Here is a 15,187-nt window from a genome sequence, read left to right on the forward strand (position 1 = left end):
TAGCTTTGTTATTTTCATATTGTTAACCTGATATACAAGTAGAAATTGGAATGTTGAAATTTTATTTTACAAATATTGAATATGTTATATCGTGCATGCTTGAGTTTAATAAGATGAAGTTAATAGCATATATTAAATAAATATATGATATTGTTTGAATGTGTAATACAAATTCTTTAAGTTGAATTTAATGATATAAATTGTATGTGTATATGTGGTTCGAATAAATGATGCAATGTTTTGAATTGAATGAAATGATATGAAATATATATATATATATATATATAAGAGGTTAGAATGTAAGATACAAGTTTCTTTAAGTTGAATCTAATGTTAATAATTATATATAATTGTACATGTGAATCGAAAATAGGATTTGAGTTTCTTGAGTTGAACTTAATGTTGTGAATTATGTATATGTGGTTCGAATGTGAGGTTGCTATGAAGAGTTGAATATAAAAAATTCTTATCGAGATATAGTTTTTGAGAAAGATCTATGTGTGTTATAAAGATTTATATGAAAGATTAACTTTGCATCTCGCTTATTCAAAGCTATGTGCCTCAGCGTGCTTGATGCCTGGTGAAATAATTCAGATTTTACGTCTAGCGTGCTTAATGCCGGTGATACATTTCGGACTATAGGTCTAGCAGCTAAAAGCGATTGTCTTGAATCGAGTTTTAAAACCTAGCGTGCTAAGTGTCGGTGAATCTATTTAAATTATGTGAAAATATGCAATTGTTATATCTATGATTTTGGTTATATGAAATCGATGAATACATAAGCATTAGGTTTTTATACGCTTGGTGAGTATACATCTACATTTCGGTTTATGTTGTGGTTAAACATAGTTGTATGCATTTGGAGTATACAAATAATAAAGGCATATGTACATTAGGTATATGCGATTGTTAAATACATATAAGTTGAGCCTATGTGTTTGATAATTGCTTATGTATGCAATTGGGATATATATATATTCGAATGTACGTATTAGCTATGTAATCAGTATAAATTAAATGAGTCTATATATATACAAACGAATATAATAGACGATTGGTATATATGAGTATGATAAATTTTATGTACATGATAAGTACATATGTGAATTGAAAGTGTGCAAGTAATAAAGTATATATACATCCGGTTTTAATTGTTGATAATTATGTATGCATTTGTCTATAAGTAATTGTTAATATATATGTATATTTTTGTTGTTATGCTATAGACTTACTAAGCTATAAAAACTTATTTTGTTTGTTTTCGCTCATTTGATTTTATAGATTTTGGAGACGTTACAAGCTCGTGGATCATCAAGATAGTCCATCACACTATCGACTTCTTTTGGGTATTTTGTTAAAATTTGAACTTAATCTTATGGCATGTATAGGTTTGAGTACGATGTTAACTACATTTTGATTGTAAATTATAATAGCTATACTGAAAGTAATTAAATTGTCATGTTGTGATCGATTGGTTTTAAAATGGTTGTGTTTGTTCGGTAATGCCTCGTAACCCTAAATTTGGCGACGGAGACGGGTTAGGGGTGTTATGTATAGATGAAGAATATCGATCTTATCTCATTGAGATTACAATGAGCAGATCAAGTCGGTAATCCTATCTCCCCGAGATTACAAAGTGGAGTGGATTAAAATAAAGAATCTTATCTCTCTGGGTTACAAGAGAGTAGATCGATTAGATCTTATCTCCCGAGATTACAATGAGCAGATCCAAGACACTATCCCATCTCCCCGGGTTACAAGTGGAGTGATTAAAATAAAGGATCTCATCTCTCCGGGTTACAGAGAGTAGATCGCATCAGTCTTATCTCCCGAGGTTACAAAGTGGAGTAGACCAAGAATTTCAGATCTTATCTCCCGAGGTTACAAAGGAGCAGATTGAAGCGAGATCTTATCTCCCGAGATTACAATGGAGCAGATCCAAGACACTATCCTATCTCCCCGGGTTACAATGGAGCGGATTAAAATAAAGGATCTCATCTCTCCGGTTACAGAGAGTAGATCGATCGTGTCTTATCTCCCGAGGTTACAGTGGAGTAGATCAAGAATTTCAGATCTTATCTCCTTGAGGTTACAATGGAGCGGTTAAAGATAATGATCTTGCCTTCCTGCGTATCAATCAAGGCGGACCAAAACCAAACCTTGCCTCCATCGGTTGCAGTGGAGCTGGTTAAAAATAACAGATCTTGTCTTCCTGCGTTAACAGGGAAGCAGATCGAAAACAAAGCCTTGCCTCCATCGGTTGCAGTGGAGCTGGTTAAAGATAACAGATCTTGCCTTCCTGCGTTAACAGCGAAGCAGATCGAAAACAAAGCCTTGCCTCCATCGGTTGCAGTGGAGCTGGTTAAAGACATCAAGTCTTATCTTCCTAAGCAGTAGCGGAGCAGATCGAAGACAGTAAATCTTATCTTCAAGTGTAAAGAAGCAGATTTAAGCCACGAATCCTATCTCCCTGAGTAGCAGTGGAGTAGGTTAAAGATTGTAGATCTTATCTCCCTAAACAGTAGTGGAGCAGATCGTATTAAGACTTATCTTCCTAAGCAAGAGTGAGCGATCAAGACAAGAATCTTATCTTCAAGTGTAAGGAAGCAGATTTAAGCCACGAATCCTATCTCCCTAAGTAGCAGTGGAGTAGGTTGAAGATTGTAGATCTTATCTCCCTAAGCAGTAGTGGAGCAGATCGTATCAAGACTTATCTTCCTAAGCAGTAGTGGAGCAGATCGAAGACAGTAAATCTTATCTTCAAGTGTAAGGAAGCAGATTTAAGCCACGAATCCTATCTCCCTGAGCAGCAATGGAGTAGGTTAAAGCATTAGATCTTATCTCCCTAAGCAGTAGTGGAGCAGATAGAAGAAACCAATCCTATCTCCCTGAGTAGTAGTGGAGTAGGTTGAAGATTGTAGATCTTATCTCCCTAAACAGTAGTGGAGCAGATCGCATTAGATCTTATCTCTCTAAGCAGTAGTGGAGTAGATCGCATCAAAGATCTTATCTCTCTGAAGTTGTAGTAGAGTAGATCGCATCCAGTCTTATCTCCCTGAAGTTACAGTGGAGCAGACTAAAACCACAAACTTCGTCCCCTTGAAGTTGCTGCGAAGAAGATTGAAGTTACAAGTCGTATCTTTCTGAAATGCGTTGGAGTGGATCGAAGCAACACGACACAGTGGAGTGGATCGAAACGCCAGAAGAAGTCAAGACTCGACGAAACCGGGCAAAATTGGCCCTCTTGAAGTCTTTGCTTCATTCTCGTTACACGACAATGAGCAAAGAGGGGCAGCTGTAGAGGCCCAATTTAGCCCGGGCCCAGGCAAACAAAAAAACAACAAAAAAACACAAGCCCAAATAAAATGGCCCAAACAAATTGAATTTAATCGGTTTCAGCAGAGTCTGAACCCTAAGCGCCGCCTCCTCTCGCCGCCCATGTGCCTCCCACAAGACCACGCCCTATGACGACGCATTCACCCATTTTTGCACCAAAATGGCAAAGCCTTCTGCTAATAGACTCTACAGACCTGCAAACAGCATGAAAAAGGAACAGGAGCAGCACCGAAAAAGCAAAAATAGTGAAAAAAGATAGAAAAAGAGCATTGATATTTCGGCTTTATAAGCCCGAAATTATGTTGTAATTTGGGGGGATTTTGTATCAAAAATAGAGTTTGAAACAAAGAAATAAAAGAATATAGATCGAATTCTGAGAAAGTTTTTAGGTTCGAATCTTTCGTCTTTTTTTCGTTATTTGGTTTATTTTATTTTATATATGCATTTTATAAATCAAAAATAAAAAAGGAAAAGACGGAGAGTTCTTACCTTGGCACCGTCGAAGCTCTTCTTCACTCCGTCCAAATCGGAGTTGAGGAAGAGTGGCTCATAGTTTCTCAAGCGGCGAAGAGAAAAAGAAAGGGGGGCTAGGGTTTCACATTTTTACCTTATTTTCTTAAAGAATGGCAGATTAGAGTAATTTGAAAGTTTTATTTTATTTTTTTCTCTTTTTTAAAATACAAAACGGCGCCGTTTGAGGTAAGGCCTTCATGTGTTTAAAACGACACCATTTAGTGGCCAATACCCGCGCGGTGACCCGACCTAGGGAAGGATCCGCGCGTTTTGTGTTATTGGGTAATTTTCGAGTAAGGTCCCTTTGCTTTCGCGCCGTCGTGCAATGGGGTCCTTTTGCTTTTTTAAATTCGGCCGTGTAATTTTCTGCGCTTTCATTTTAGCCCGCGCCAAAACGGCGCGCATAAGCATGGGAACATTTGCTCAATCAGCCCTCCGTTCTTTGGGCGCATTATACTTTGGTTCCTGGGGATCTTATTTTTGTTTATTTGCGTTTTGAACCCCGAATTTTGTTCCAATATTTGATTTAGCCTGCTTGTTTTATTATTTTAATTATTTTGTAAGCAAATTAGATTTTATTATTATTATTATTATTATTATTTTATTATTTTTTTATTATTATTTTTATTCCCTTTTAATCCTTGTTATATATATATACATATAAACGCATACTTTTATAATATATATGTGTACATATTTTAATTTTTTGTAAATACATTCATTTTCTAATATATATATACACGTATATTCTTAAAGTTATTATAAATATATTTTTATATTTCATTTTCATACATACATATACCTATATCCATATCTACGTATTTTAATACATATAGATATACATATACATACTTACAAATATTTTCTATATTTCAATATTCTAAAATATATATATATATACATGCATTTATATATTTTTATTTCTTTTATGGTTTCATGGTGTTCACTTTCTTTTTATTTATTTATGCCCATTTTTATTCGAATAGTTTACTTGCTTATTCTCTTGCATGATTAATTTGTTCTTATTTATCTTTTATTTGTTGTTGCTTGTATTATTCGTACTTACATTATCGAATTCATTATTGTTTTGTTACAAGCATTAACATCGTGTTTTACTTCTACTATTTTGTGTTAGAGTATTTTTATTCAACGCATAAATTATGATTTTTGAATAAGCAAAATCTCGTGTTTAGATTCGAGAAGGTTGTACCCTAATTTACTGGGTTTCGGTTTTCACAATAAATCTAAATACACGAATCTTTTCAAACTTAAGCTTTAAACGATCTTGGAAATTAAGAAAAGATCAAGTTCTAACTTACTGGGCCTGACCCTTTTTAAAAAAAAATCCGAGATAGCTAAATATCTTTTAAATAAGCAAACTTTTAGCATTCATTCGCGTATCGAGAATTCGAGACATTGTGTCCTAACTTACTGGATATGATTCTTTTCCTCAATTAACATGAAATATGCCCCTTTTCCCGAAAATTTTCAATATGCCAATAAAGGATCGTATTTTAAAACTCTTTAAAGTTTTCAATCTTCGACACTAACACATTAATTAATTAACTAGGTACCAATTTTGGGCGTGTCGAGGGTGCTAACCCTTCCTCGTACGTAACCGACTCCCGAACCCGTTTTTCTGAACTTCGTGGACCAAAATCGTTGTTTTAATAAAATTAAGTTGTTTATTAAAAACAACCACATTTTAAGGTGGCCCGATCACACCTTACAAAAAAAGATTGGTGGCGACTCCCATTTTCGTTTCATTTTTCAAAATCCAAGTCGACCCCGTTTTCAATCAAAAAAATGGTGTCAACAAGGATGATATGTTATTAACTTATTTATGGTCATTTGCTTGCCTAAGTATGCTATGTGTGACCACACGGCCTACCCACATGGGCGTGTCCCAAATGCAGCGTGTGTACTGTTTCATGATGAAATTTTCTAAGTTCATGAAGACCCCAAAATTCTCGATTTAGTCGAAACTCCCAATGATGTTTTCATTTTAACATGTCAAATGAGTAATGAATTGTTTAACATTTTATGATTTCTATATTTAAAATTTTCTGCCTATTTTTAAAATTTTTTTATTTTATTTTATTTTCTTTGTTTTTTTTTTTAATTGTTTAAAGTTTTGAATTTATTTTTGTTTTTTTTTGTTTCAGCTTGTTCTTTTATCGCTTGTGTACTTGAAGTATCCAACGGACACTTTAACCTTTAACCAAAAAAGAACAATTGAAACAAACAAAAAAAAAAAGATTAAGCTTTAACCTTTCAAAAATAAGAGCAAGCGGAACCATGATAACAGTGGCGAACATGAATCTATAAACCACAATAACCCTTAAACTCATCCCTTCATTAGCAGCCAACTTATACATTACATTAATACCAGCAAATATGATCTGTACTAATACCAATAACAATGGTGGCTTTATACTATGAAAAATATTTGCAATTCGACCCATTTTATGTATAAAACCTCAATAATATGAAAACCAAATAAAGAAAAAAAAACCCAGAAATCTTTGTTGGTTTTTACTTGTTTTCTCCGGTTAATCCTTTGCTAAAGGAGAACCCAAAATTGAAAAATTAAAAACCCAGGAATGTGTATAAATCCTTTTAAGAAAAATAAATTAAATAAATTAAAATAAAAAAAGATAGTAATTTTCTAACGTCCAAAGAATCCAAAAGTAGTAGGAGTTGTAAAATTTTCTCTTTGCAAGAATATTTATAGAAATATATATAGGAGGGAGACGAGTGTAAAATTTAAGTGGTTTTATATAATTAATATTTTATATTTTATTTATGTAGATCATGTATGACAAGTTTGACATAAATTAAAAATTTCTAACTATTCGGTTTATGTAAATAACTTTCAACCGTCAAATGCATCTTAATATAGACAATATTAAGATCAACACCCAAGATCCAAAAACACCATAACCATAAGACCAACATCCAAGATCAAACCACCACAAAAAAAAATGAAAAAGAAATTGAAAAAGGTTCTTCTTTTTTTGAACTTACTGCTACTTTGAACGCAACCAGTACTACAAGCGTCGTAGCAATCCACCTGCGGTGCTACGTTTTCCATTTGTGCACTTAAATTTTCAATATTGAAAAAAAAATTAAAATAGTCATCAATGTGATAAACATATGTACAATTTCACAATTTTTTTAATACAATATTTTAGTTGTAACACCCCTTACCCGTATTCAACGCTGGAATAGGATTCGAGGCGTTACCGGACTTAAACACAAGAAATCATACTATTCCGAGTCTTAAGAATTAATCTAAATTAAAACCATTCAAAAACAATCAAATCGTCCCTTACACAGGCTCACGAGGCCCAAAACATACATTGGGAGTAGTTCGGGACTAAACTAAGAATTTTGGGGTCTTTTGGGAAACTTAGAAAATTTTATCATGAAACAGGGCCACACGCCCGTGTGGTTTGGGACACGAGGCCCATGTGGATAGGCCGTGTGGTCACACATAGCATACTTAGGCAAGCTAATGACCATAAATAATTTAATAACATATCATCCTCATATCATCATTTGTCTTACTTAATCATCCTATTTAGATCATTATAAAAAATATTAGCTTCACACTCACAAAAGGCATTAACACATGCATAAGCTTATAATCAACATAAGCCATCCTTCATAGCTGTATACCAATTGAACCATAAACTATATTAGGCCAACACATTTGACCTCATTAACAATGACACAAAAATTCAAAAGACAAAGTCCCTATACACACCATAAACTTAAAATACTTGCATTCACTTATACCCAAATGATAATTTGATAGTGTGATAGCATCTCCGGCGATCTCCAACCCGCGCTAGCTAAATAAACCTATAAGATGAGAGAAAGGAAAATGAGTAAGCTATAAAGCTTAGTAAGTTAATATATAAATAATAAACAATTTATTAATATGCTTTTATCAATCTTCACAATATTTTCTCAAAATAATACAATCATAAAAGCACATAGTTCCAATATTTACTCAAGTTCGTATCTAGCTGTCTACTCGAGTCATAGTCACTAAATTATTTATATCTTGAGTTATGGAACTTAAAATTAAGTTCCGTAAATTTTCTCTAAAACTAGACTCACATATCTTCTTACCATAAAATTTTTAGAATTTTTTGTTTATCCAATAAGTACTGTTTATTCTTTAAAGTTTCCCTTATTCTGCTGTCTGACAGTTTCGACCTTTCTGCACTAAAAATTAATTATCTTCTCGTACAAAATTCGAACGATGTTCCCATTTATTTTTCTTGAAAATATACTCATTCAGGATTTTTAAAATATAAATTCTAACCCATAATTATTTTTTTCAATTTTTAATAATTTTTAAATTTGGGACAGTGATTCCAAAATCATTCGACCTGTCACACTAAAATTCAAATATCTCATAATATGAAATTCTTTTACTTATACCGTTTCTTTTATATGAAAATAGACTCAATAAGATTTTATTTCATATCTTATTCAAATTCTAATTTGGTTTCCACCATTTTTAATAATTTTTCAAATTCACACAACCACTGCTGTTCAAAACTATTTTATTTCTAAAATTCACTCTGTCATGTTTTCTTTATAGTAACTTTCCTTATAACACTTACTTCGTATCAATCTTACCAAAGTTCGATCATATATCGAGTACATTGCTCATAAGTTTACACACACATACCTGTACTTATTCATCATGTAATAGGCCCAATTATCCCAGGCCCGCACCAAATGAACCAAAACAAACAAAAAAATAAAAAAAATAAAAACAGTCCATTACAATAAAAGAGCCCAAATTACAGCAGGCCTATGTGGCCCAAACCCAAAACAAAACAGCAAGCCCAAAGTCCTAACCCAAATCAAACCCTAGCCCAACAAAGTTCAATGAACAGAAAAGAAGGAACCCTAGGGCGTGCCGCATGGCCGCCTCGCGCTCCTCACGCACACCTGTGCCGCCGCCCCGGAGTCTCCATTGATTGACCTGCATACAACACAAAAAAATAAACAAGTAGCAAAATACGGAATATCAGCAAAAATGACAGTAAATAATGAAAACAAAATAGGAAAGTAGAATATTTTTTTAATGTTATTTTCCTTTTATTTGGCTATAAAAAGCCATCAAAAAAATCTGTAAAGGGGGATTCACGAATGAAATAAAAAAAAACAGAAAAGAAATTGATATCAAGAGAGATTTCAGATTTAAGGTAGATATTTTTCTTTCGATTTAAAAAAAAAATAAAACAGTAAGTAATAAAAAAAAAGAAAAAAGAGGGCTTACCTGCTTGTCTTGAGGCGCTCAGCCTTCAGATCTGCGCAAAAAGGAGCCAAAAAGCCCTTTGTGGTGCGGTTCCGACCACCGTTCACGGTGGAATCGTGGTGGAGGCGTGGCAGCTGAGGCTACGGTCGGAACCCTGGCAGAGGAAAAAGAAGTAGCCATTCTTTTTTTTAAAAAACATGGGCTGCAAATGTTTTTTTAGGAAATTTTTATTTAAATAAAATTACAATAACGCGGCAGAGGGTTCCTAGTGTCAAAACGACGCCGTTTTGAGCTAGGGTTCTTAGTGTCAAAACGACGCCGTTTAGTGACCATGACCCGCGCGGTGACCCGACCCGGGGAAGGATCTGCGCATTTCTATCATTTGGCCAATTTGCACATTAGGCCCTTCTACATTTTTTATTATTTTAATTCAATTTTTTTTTAATTTGTAACCCATGATTTGTTTCTATTTCAATTAGGTCCACATTCGAACGATGTCGTTTTAGAGGGCAGGGGAAATTACCCTTTCAATCCTTCCTTGTTATTCGCGTGTTCAGAATGGTCCTTCCCCTTTTATTTATTTTAGATTTGCCCCTAAATTTCTGTTTTAGTTGCAATTTAGTCCTGTTAGTTATTTTTACTATTAATTAACTTATTATTATTTATTATTACTCTTATTATTATTGATATTATTACATTTGGTTATATATGTTCCTTGCAACATAACCAAAAAAACAATGTCAACATGTTCAATTTCCCCCCAAAAGAAAAACCCAACATGTAGCCATTAACATACCACAAAAGCAACAACTAAAAGTCTACCATTCCACCCAAGCTTCCATTGATTCCAATCCCTCACAGTACAAACTGCATACAAAGCTCCTTGTATTCATCCCATCAAACACATCAAAACAGTGCTTGAATACAAGTAAGGGAACCCCACACTCATTTTAGCCTAACAAAGTTTAGAAATTAAGTACGAAAAAAGACCATGTAAGTAGAGTGAAATTGATGGAATAGGAAAAGGAAAAGAACCTAAGTTTTACTTGATTGATCAAACACAAAGAGAAAGAAATGCAACTCAAAAGACCAAAAAAAGCACCGATAATGAAGCGACCAGTGCCATGATATGAAGGTCCAGGACCTACTTGTTGATGATGATGCTTTAAACGGTTTACATTTGTTGACCAGATGTTTATGTCTATACCTTTGTAAAATGTGAATACCATTGCTCCACCTATTCCTACTAATGTCCCACACACTTTGGCTTTCCCTGCATTTTTTCTTATTGCCAGTTTCTCCATCCTATTATCATAATTAACTTTGTTTCAATACATGTAAAAAATGGCAAAAATTTAGAGACAATTGGAATTGGGTTCCACGCTTTTATTCGATTTTATCTCTGAGTTTTGTGATTCTATTGAGAGTTCGAGGAGGTAGCAGCAGTCCACAAATTTTCACTCACCAACGCCCTTAGTGGGTGAGGGTGCTCCTACTGCCTGTCAACTCCTCGAGCTCTTAGCAGAGTCACTGAATCCACTAGAACTCTCAATAGAGTCATAACAAAAACTAGAGATAAAATCCAAGATAAACACCAGGAACCCAATACCACACCCATTGAAGTATCCAACCAACACAAAAAATCAAAATCAACCAAGGGTTAAGAAGTGTACTTGTAACAAATGGCCAAAATAAAAGTAAAGGCTGGAGCAAGGTTGATCATGGCTGCAACAAATGTTGCAGATGTATGCACCAAGCTTTGTAGGTACAAGTTTTGAACCAATGATCCTCTGTAAAATACCTTTACAATTAGCTTAAAACGAACAGATTTTTGTATATATACATATATACACATATAAATTTAAGTTAAACATACCCAAATAATCCACAAAGAAATGCTTGAAGGAGTACTTTTCTATTAATTTTCTTCAAGCTCTTCCTGTAAAACAAAAAAGACACAAATAAAAAAACAACCAAAACCAAAAAAAAAATTAAGCTTTAACCTTTCAAAAATAAGAGCAAGCGGAACCATGATAATAGTGGCGACCATAAATCTATAAACCACCATAACCCTTAAAACTCATCCCATCATTAGCAGCTAACTTATACATTACATTAACACCAGCAAATATGATCTGTACCAATACCATTAACAACGGCGGCTTTATACTATGAAAAATATTCGCAATTCAATCCCATAAATCTTTGTGGGTTTTTTATTGTTTTCTCTGCTTAATCCTTTGTTAAAGGAGAACCAAAAATTGAAAAATTAAAAACCCAGCTGGAATGTGTATAAATCCTTTTATGAAAAATTAAATTAAATAAATTTTAAAAAAAAGATAGTAATTTTCTCTAACCTCCAAAGAATCCAAAAGTAGAAGCGGACTTGCGCGTAGGAGTTGTGAATGAACTGATCAGATAAACTAAACAGAAATCCAGTATACTTACGTTCTCTCTTCGGGATTCTCACGCTGGTAATATATATATATTTCAAATAATGTAAAAAATATTTTTTAATTAGTAAATGTGATATTTTATTATAAATATATAGAGTAAACTACAACTAATACCACTAAACTAACGGTAAGTTTGCGTTTCGGATATTCAACTTTAAAAAGTTATAAAATGATCACTAAACTGGCTAGTAAGTTTTAAGTGACAATTCGACGATTGGTATTGTAACACCCCCTAACCCCGAACCATCACCGAAACAGGGTTATGAGGCATTACCGGACATATCAGACAGTTTACAAAAAGAATTCTTAAATAACTAACAAACATATTGAAATAAAATCATAAATTCATATGTTTATTTACCAATTGACTTCATCTCTTATTATTATTATTATTATTATTATTATAAATTTTATAAAAATTTCGGCAGCATTTCTGCTTATTTTTACATAGAACCCCCTGCAATTAAAACCATATCTTTTCCAAATATAACCAAATCAACCAATTCATTCCACATTCACATTTTCTATTCTAATTACTTCTAATCAAACTCAATCAACATAATATCAATTTAAAATTTAACAAGGTAATAAATAAATCAAAATAGATAAACTTCTTTCATAATAATTCATAAACTTTTAATACTAACATTTTTTTAACCATTTATATTAAAACATAACAACCTTTATACACATCCTATGTACATGCCACATTACCCAAAAGAAAATATACATCACCAAAGTTATGCTGAAGTCGGGATTAATCTGGATGCTAAACCGGGACCTTTGACTTCTATCGACCTGCGCACGGAAACAATCAGATTGAGTATTTCATACTGGGGTATTACCATAATTCAAATTATAACAATAATAAACATGTAATGCATAATTCAGATATACAATTTAAATTCAATATTTCAACAATAGCAATTCATCAACCAATATCGATATCCACAATTTGAGTTTGAATAAATCATGAACCTTAGGTTCATTTCTCAATCTCATTTCACATTTCAATTCACAATTCAACTTTTTCATATCATTTCAATAGCTCGTTTGACCAACTCGTTCGGTTTATCATTTCATCATTTACCCTATTAACAAAACTCGGACTTTGGCGGATACACGGATCCAACCAAACACACCAGAATGGCACCCAGTGCCTCATCGGATAGTTCAAGCAATAGTTGACACCAAGGTCTCATCGGCAAAGTCAAGAAAGTTGGTACCCAGACCTCATCGAATCTATCCGAAGAAATATTGTGACACCCAGTGTCTCATCGACTCGAGGTCGAAGTATCCCTGAACTCTTCCAATCCTATGGCATGCCAACTATATCCGACTCAGCCCGACTAGTTAATAGGGTATTTAAATCACATATATTCTCAATTCAATCACAATTTCTCACATTTCAATCAATAATTATTTCACAAATTCACACATTTTCACAACTCAATACATTTCCATACAATTTAATACCATTCACAATTCGATTCAAATTCATTTCCCGCTTTCAATCAACAAACAATTCAAATATTAATTCATATCAACTATTCAATTTAATTCTCACTCATAATAATAATAATAATAATAATAATAATAATAAATTAATACTAATATTAATACTTACATCACATTTCATTTACTACACATAAATTAAAATTTAGCATTTAATAATAAATAACTTGAATTATAGTAATATAAACCATAAATCTCCCGCCTTAGTCCTCGATAGCTTTCCCTTTTCCTTTTGATGGCGATGCCTCGGGTTCTTTATTAGCTACGAAAATAATAATAATTTATATTATTAATTACAGCACTAATTATAATAAATAATTGAATTTCTATTCAATTTCTTCCTAATTCTCAATTTAATCCTAACTAAATTCACTTACTTTCCTAATTCAATTCACACTCTATTTCTATTCAAATTTCATCCAAACTAAAATTTAACTATCAAAATTTCAGCATATTTTGCTAATTTCAAATTTCTCTAAATTTAGTCCTTAAAACATAAAACTTATAGTTTCTTTTACAATTTAATCCCTTTTTCAATTCTAACTTAAAATTCCTTCACTTTAATCCCTAATTCATCTCTTTTGTTCAACATAAACTATTCTTGAAAACCTATGAACTTACAAAATATCAACTTGATTCCATCAAAACTTTGTTTTAAAGCTTTTAAAACATTAGAACTAAGAGAAAAGGGCTAATTTGACTGACCAAATTAACTCCAAGCTTTAAAAATCTATTTTCCCCTTTTTCTTTCTTTTTTTCTTCTTTCTTCCCCTGTTTCGTTTGCTTCTCTGTTTCTTTGTTCTTTCTATTCTGTTTCTTTTGTTTTGTTTTTATTTTACTTATTATTTAAGCATATATATTTATTTTTATTACAAGTGTACCTATGTAATTATTACTATTACACTTGTCTTAATCTTTATCATACATTTGTCATCTATTTAATTTATATAATATAATACAATATAATATATTATATAATAAAATAATATATATAAAACATAAAAATCTAAGATTTTATCACTTTTACTGTCCCATTTCTTATTAATGGCTTAATTGTCATTTTAATCCTTTTATTTTCTTTTGATTTATAATTAGACTTTTACCCTTTATTCATTTTAATCCTTTTCCTAATTACTCTTAATTAAGCTAAATTCACCTTTCTAAAACCTAATTAAATACACAACTAGTCTAGTAAATATTTCTAATAATTATTTTCAGACTCCGTTTACTAAGACGGAGGCCCGATATTATACTTTTCTGATGCCCGTGAATTTTAGGTCATTACAGGTATAGTGGATCGATACCTCTCAATAAGTAGAAAAATATACTTTAAATCTAAGTCAATGTGATAATTAGTATCGAAGATCGAAGATGAAAACTGATTGAATTTTAATTCGTAGAATTATAACAATAGTGTAAATGTAAAAGTATACAATATAATAAAATGATACTATTTTAGATTTAAAATAATATTTAGAATTTACTTGGTTATTCATAAAATCAATTATAAAATTTATAATATATGTAATTAAAATTAATTATAACTTTTATAAATTAAAAAATTAACATTTAGGATTGTTTTAATTAAAGTTAATAAAATTTAAAATTCCCATATTAAAGCATGTACACTTGGCACAATAAAATTATACCAACCAAGCAGATTTTCCTTATTTGCAAGAATATTTATAGAAATATATATATATGAGGATCCAGTTAGACGGGTGTAAAATTTAAGTGGTTTTTATATAATTAATATTTTAATAATTAACGTCATATTTTATATTTTAGATATACAGATCATATATGACAAATTTGATATAAATTAAAAATTTCTAAACCGTTAAATGTATCTTAATATAGACAATATTAAGATCAACATCCAAAATCCAAAAACAAAAACACCATAACCATAAGACCAACATCCAAGATCAAACCACCACAAAAAAATAAAAAAGAAATTGAAAAAGGTTCTTCTTTTTTTGAACTTACTGTTACTTTGAAGGCAACTAGTACTACAAGCATTGTAGCAATCCACCTGTGGTGCTACGTTTTCCATTTGTGAACTTAAAATTTCAATATTGAA

General features: G+C 32.0%; 1 long non-coding RNA gene and 1 pseudogene across 1 annotated transcript; both read right to left on the reverse strand.

The window, feature by feature from the left end:
• Window positions 1–3,412: 3,412 nt before the first annotated feature.
• Window positions 3,413–11,310, reverse strand: LOC105778918 (WAT1-related protein At1g25270-like; annotated as a pseudogene).
• A 965-nt stretch (window positions 11,311–12,275) lies between these two features.
• LOC128040360 (uncharacterized) lies at window positions 12,276–13,940 on the reverse strand. Its single transcript, XR_008194981.1, has 3 exons — window positions 13,810–13,940; window positions 13,293–13,366; window positions 12,276–12,387 (listed from the first exon to the last, which is right to left on the reverse strand). It is a non-coding gene; the product is annotated as an uncharacterized LOC128040360 (long non-coding RNA).
• Window positions 13,941–15,187: the final 1,247 nt, after the last annotated feature.

Source organism: Gossypium raimondii, chromosome 4 (assembly GCF_025698545.1).
Source record: "Gossypium raimondii isolate GPD5lz chromosome 4, ASM2569854v1, whole genome shotgun sequence".
NCBI lineage: Eukaryota > Viridiplantae > Streptophyta > Magnoliopsida > Malvales > Malvaceae > Gossypium > Gossypium raimondii.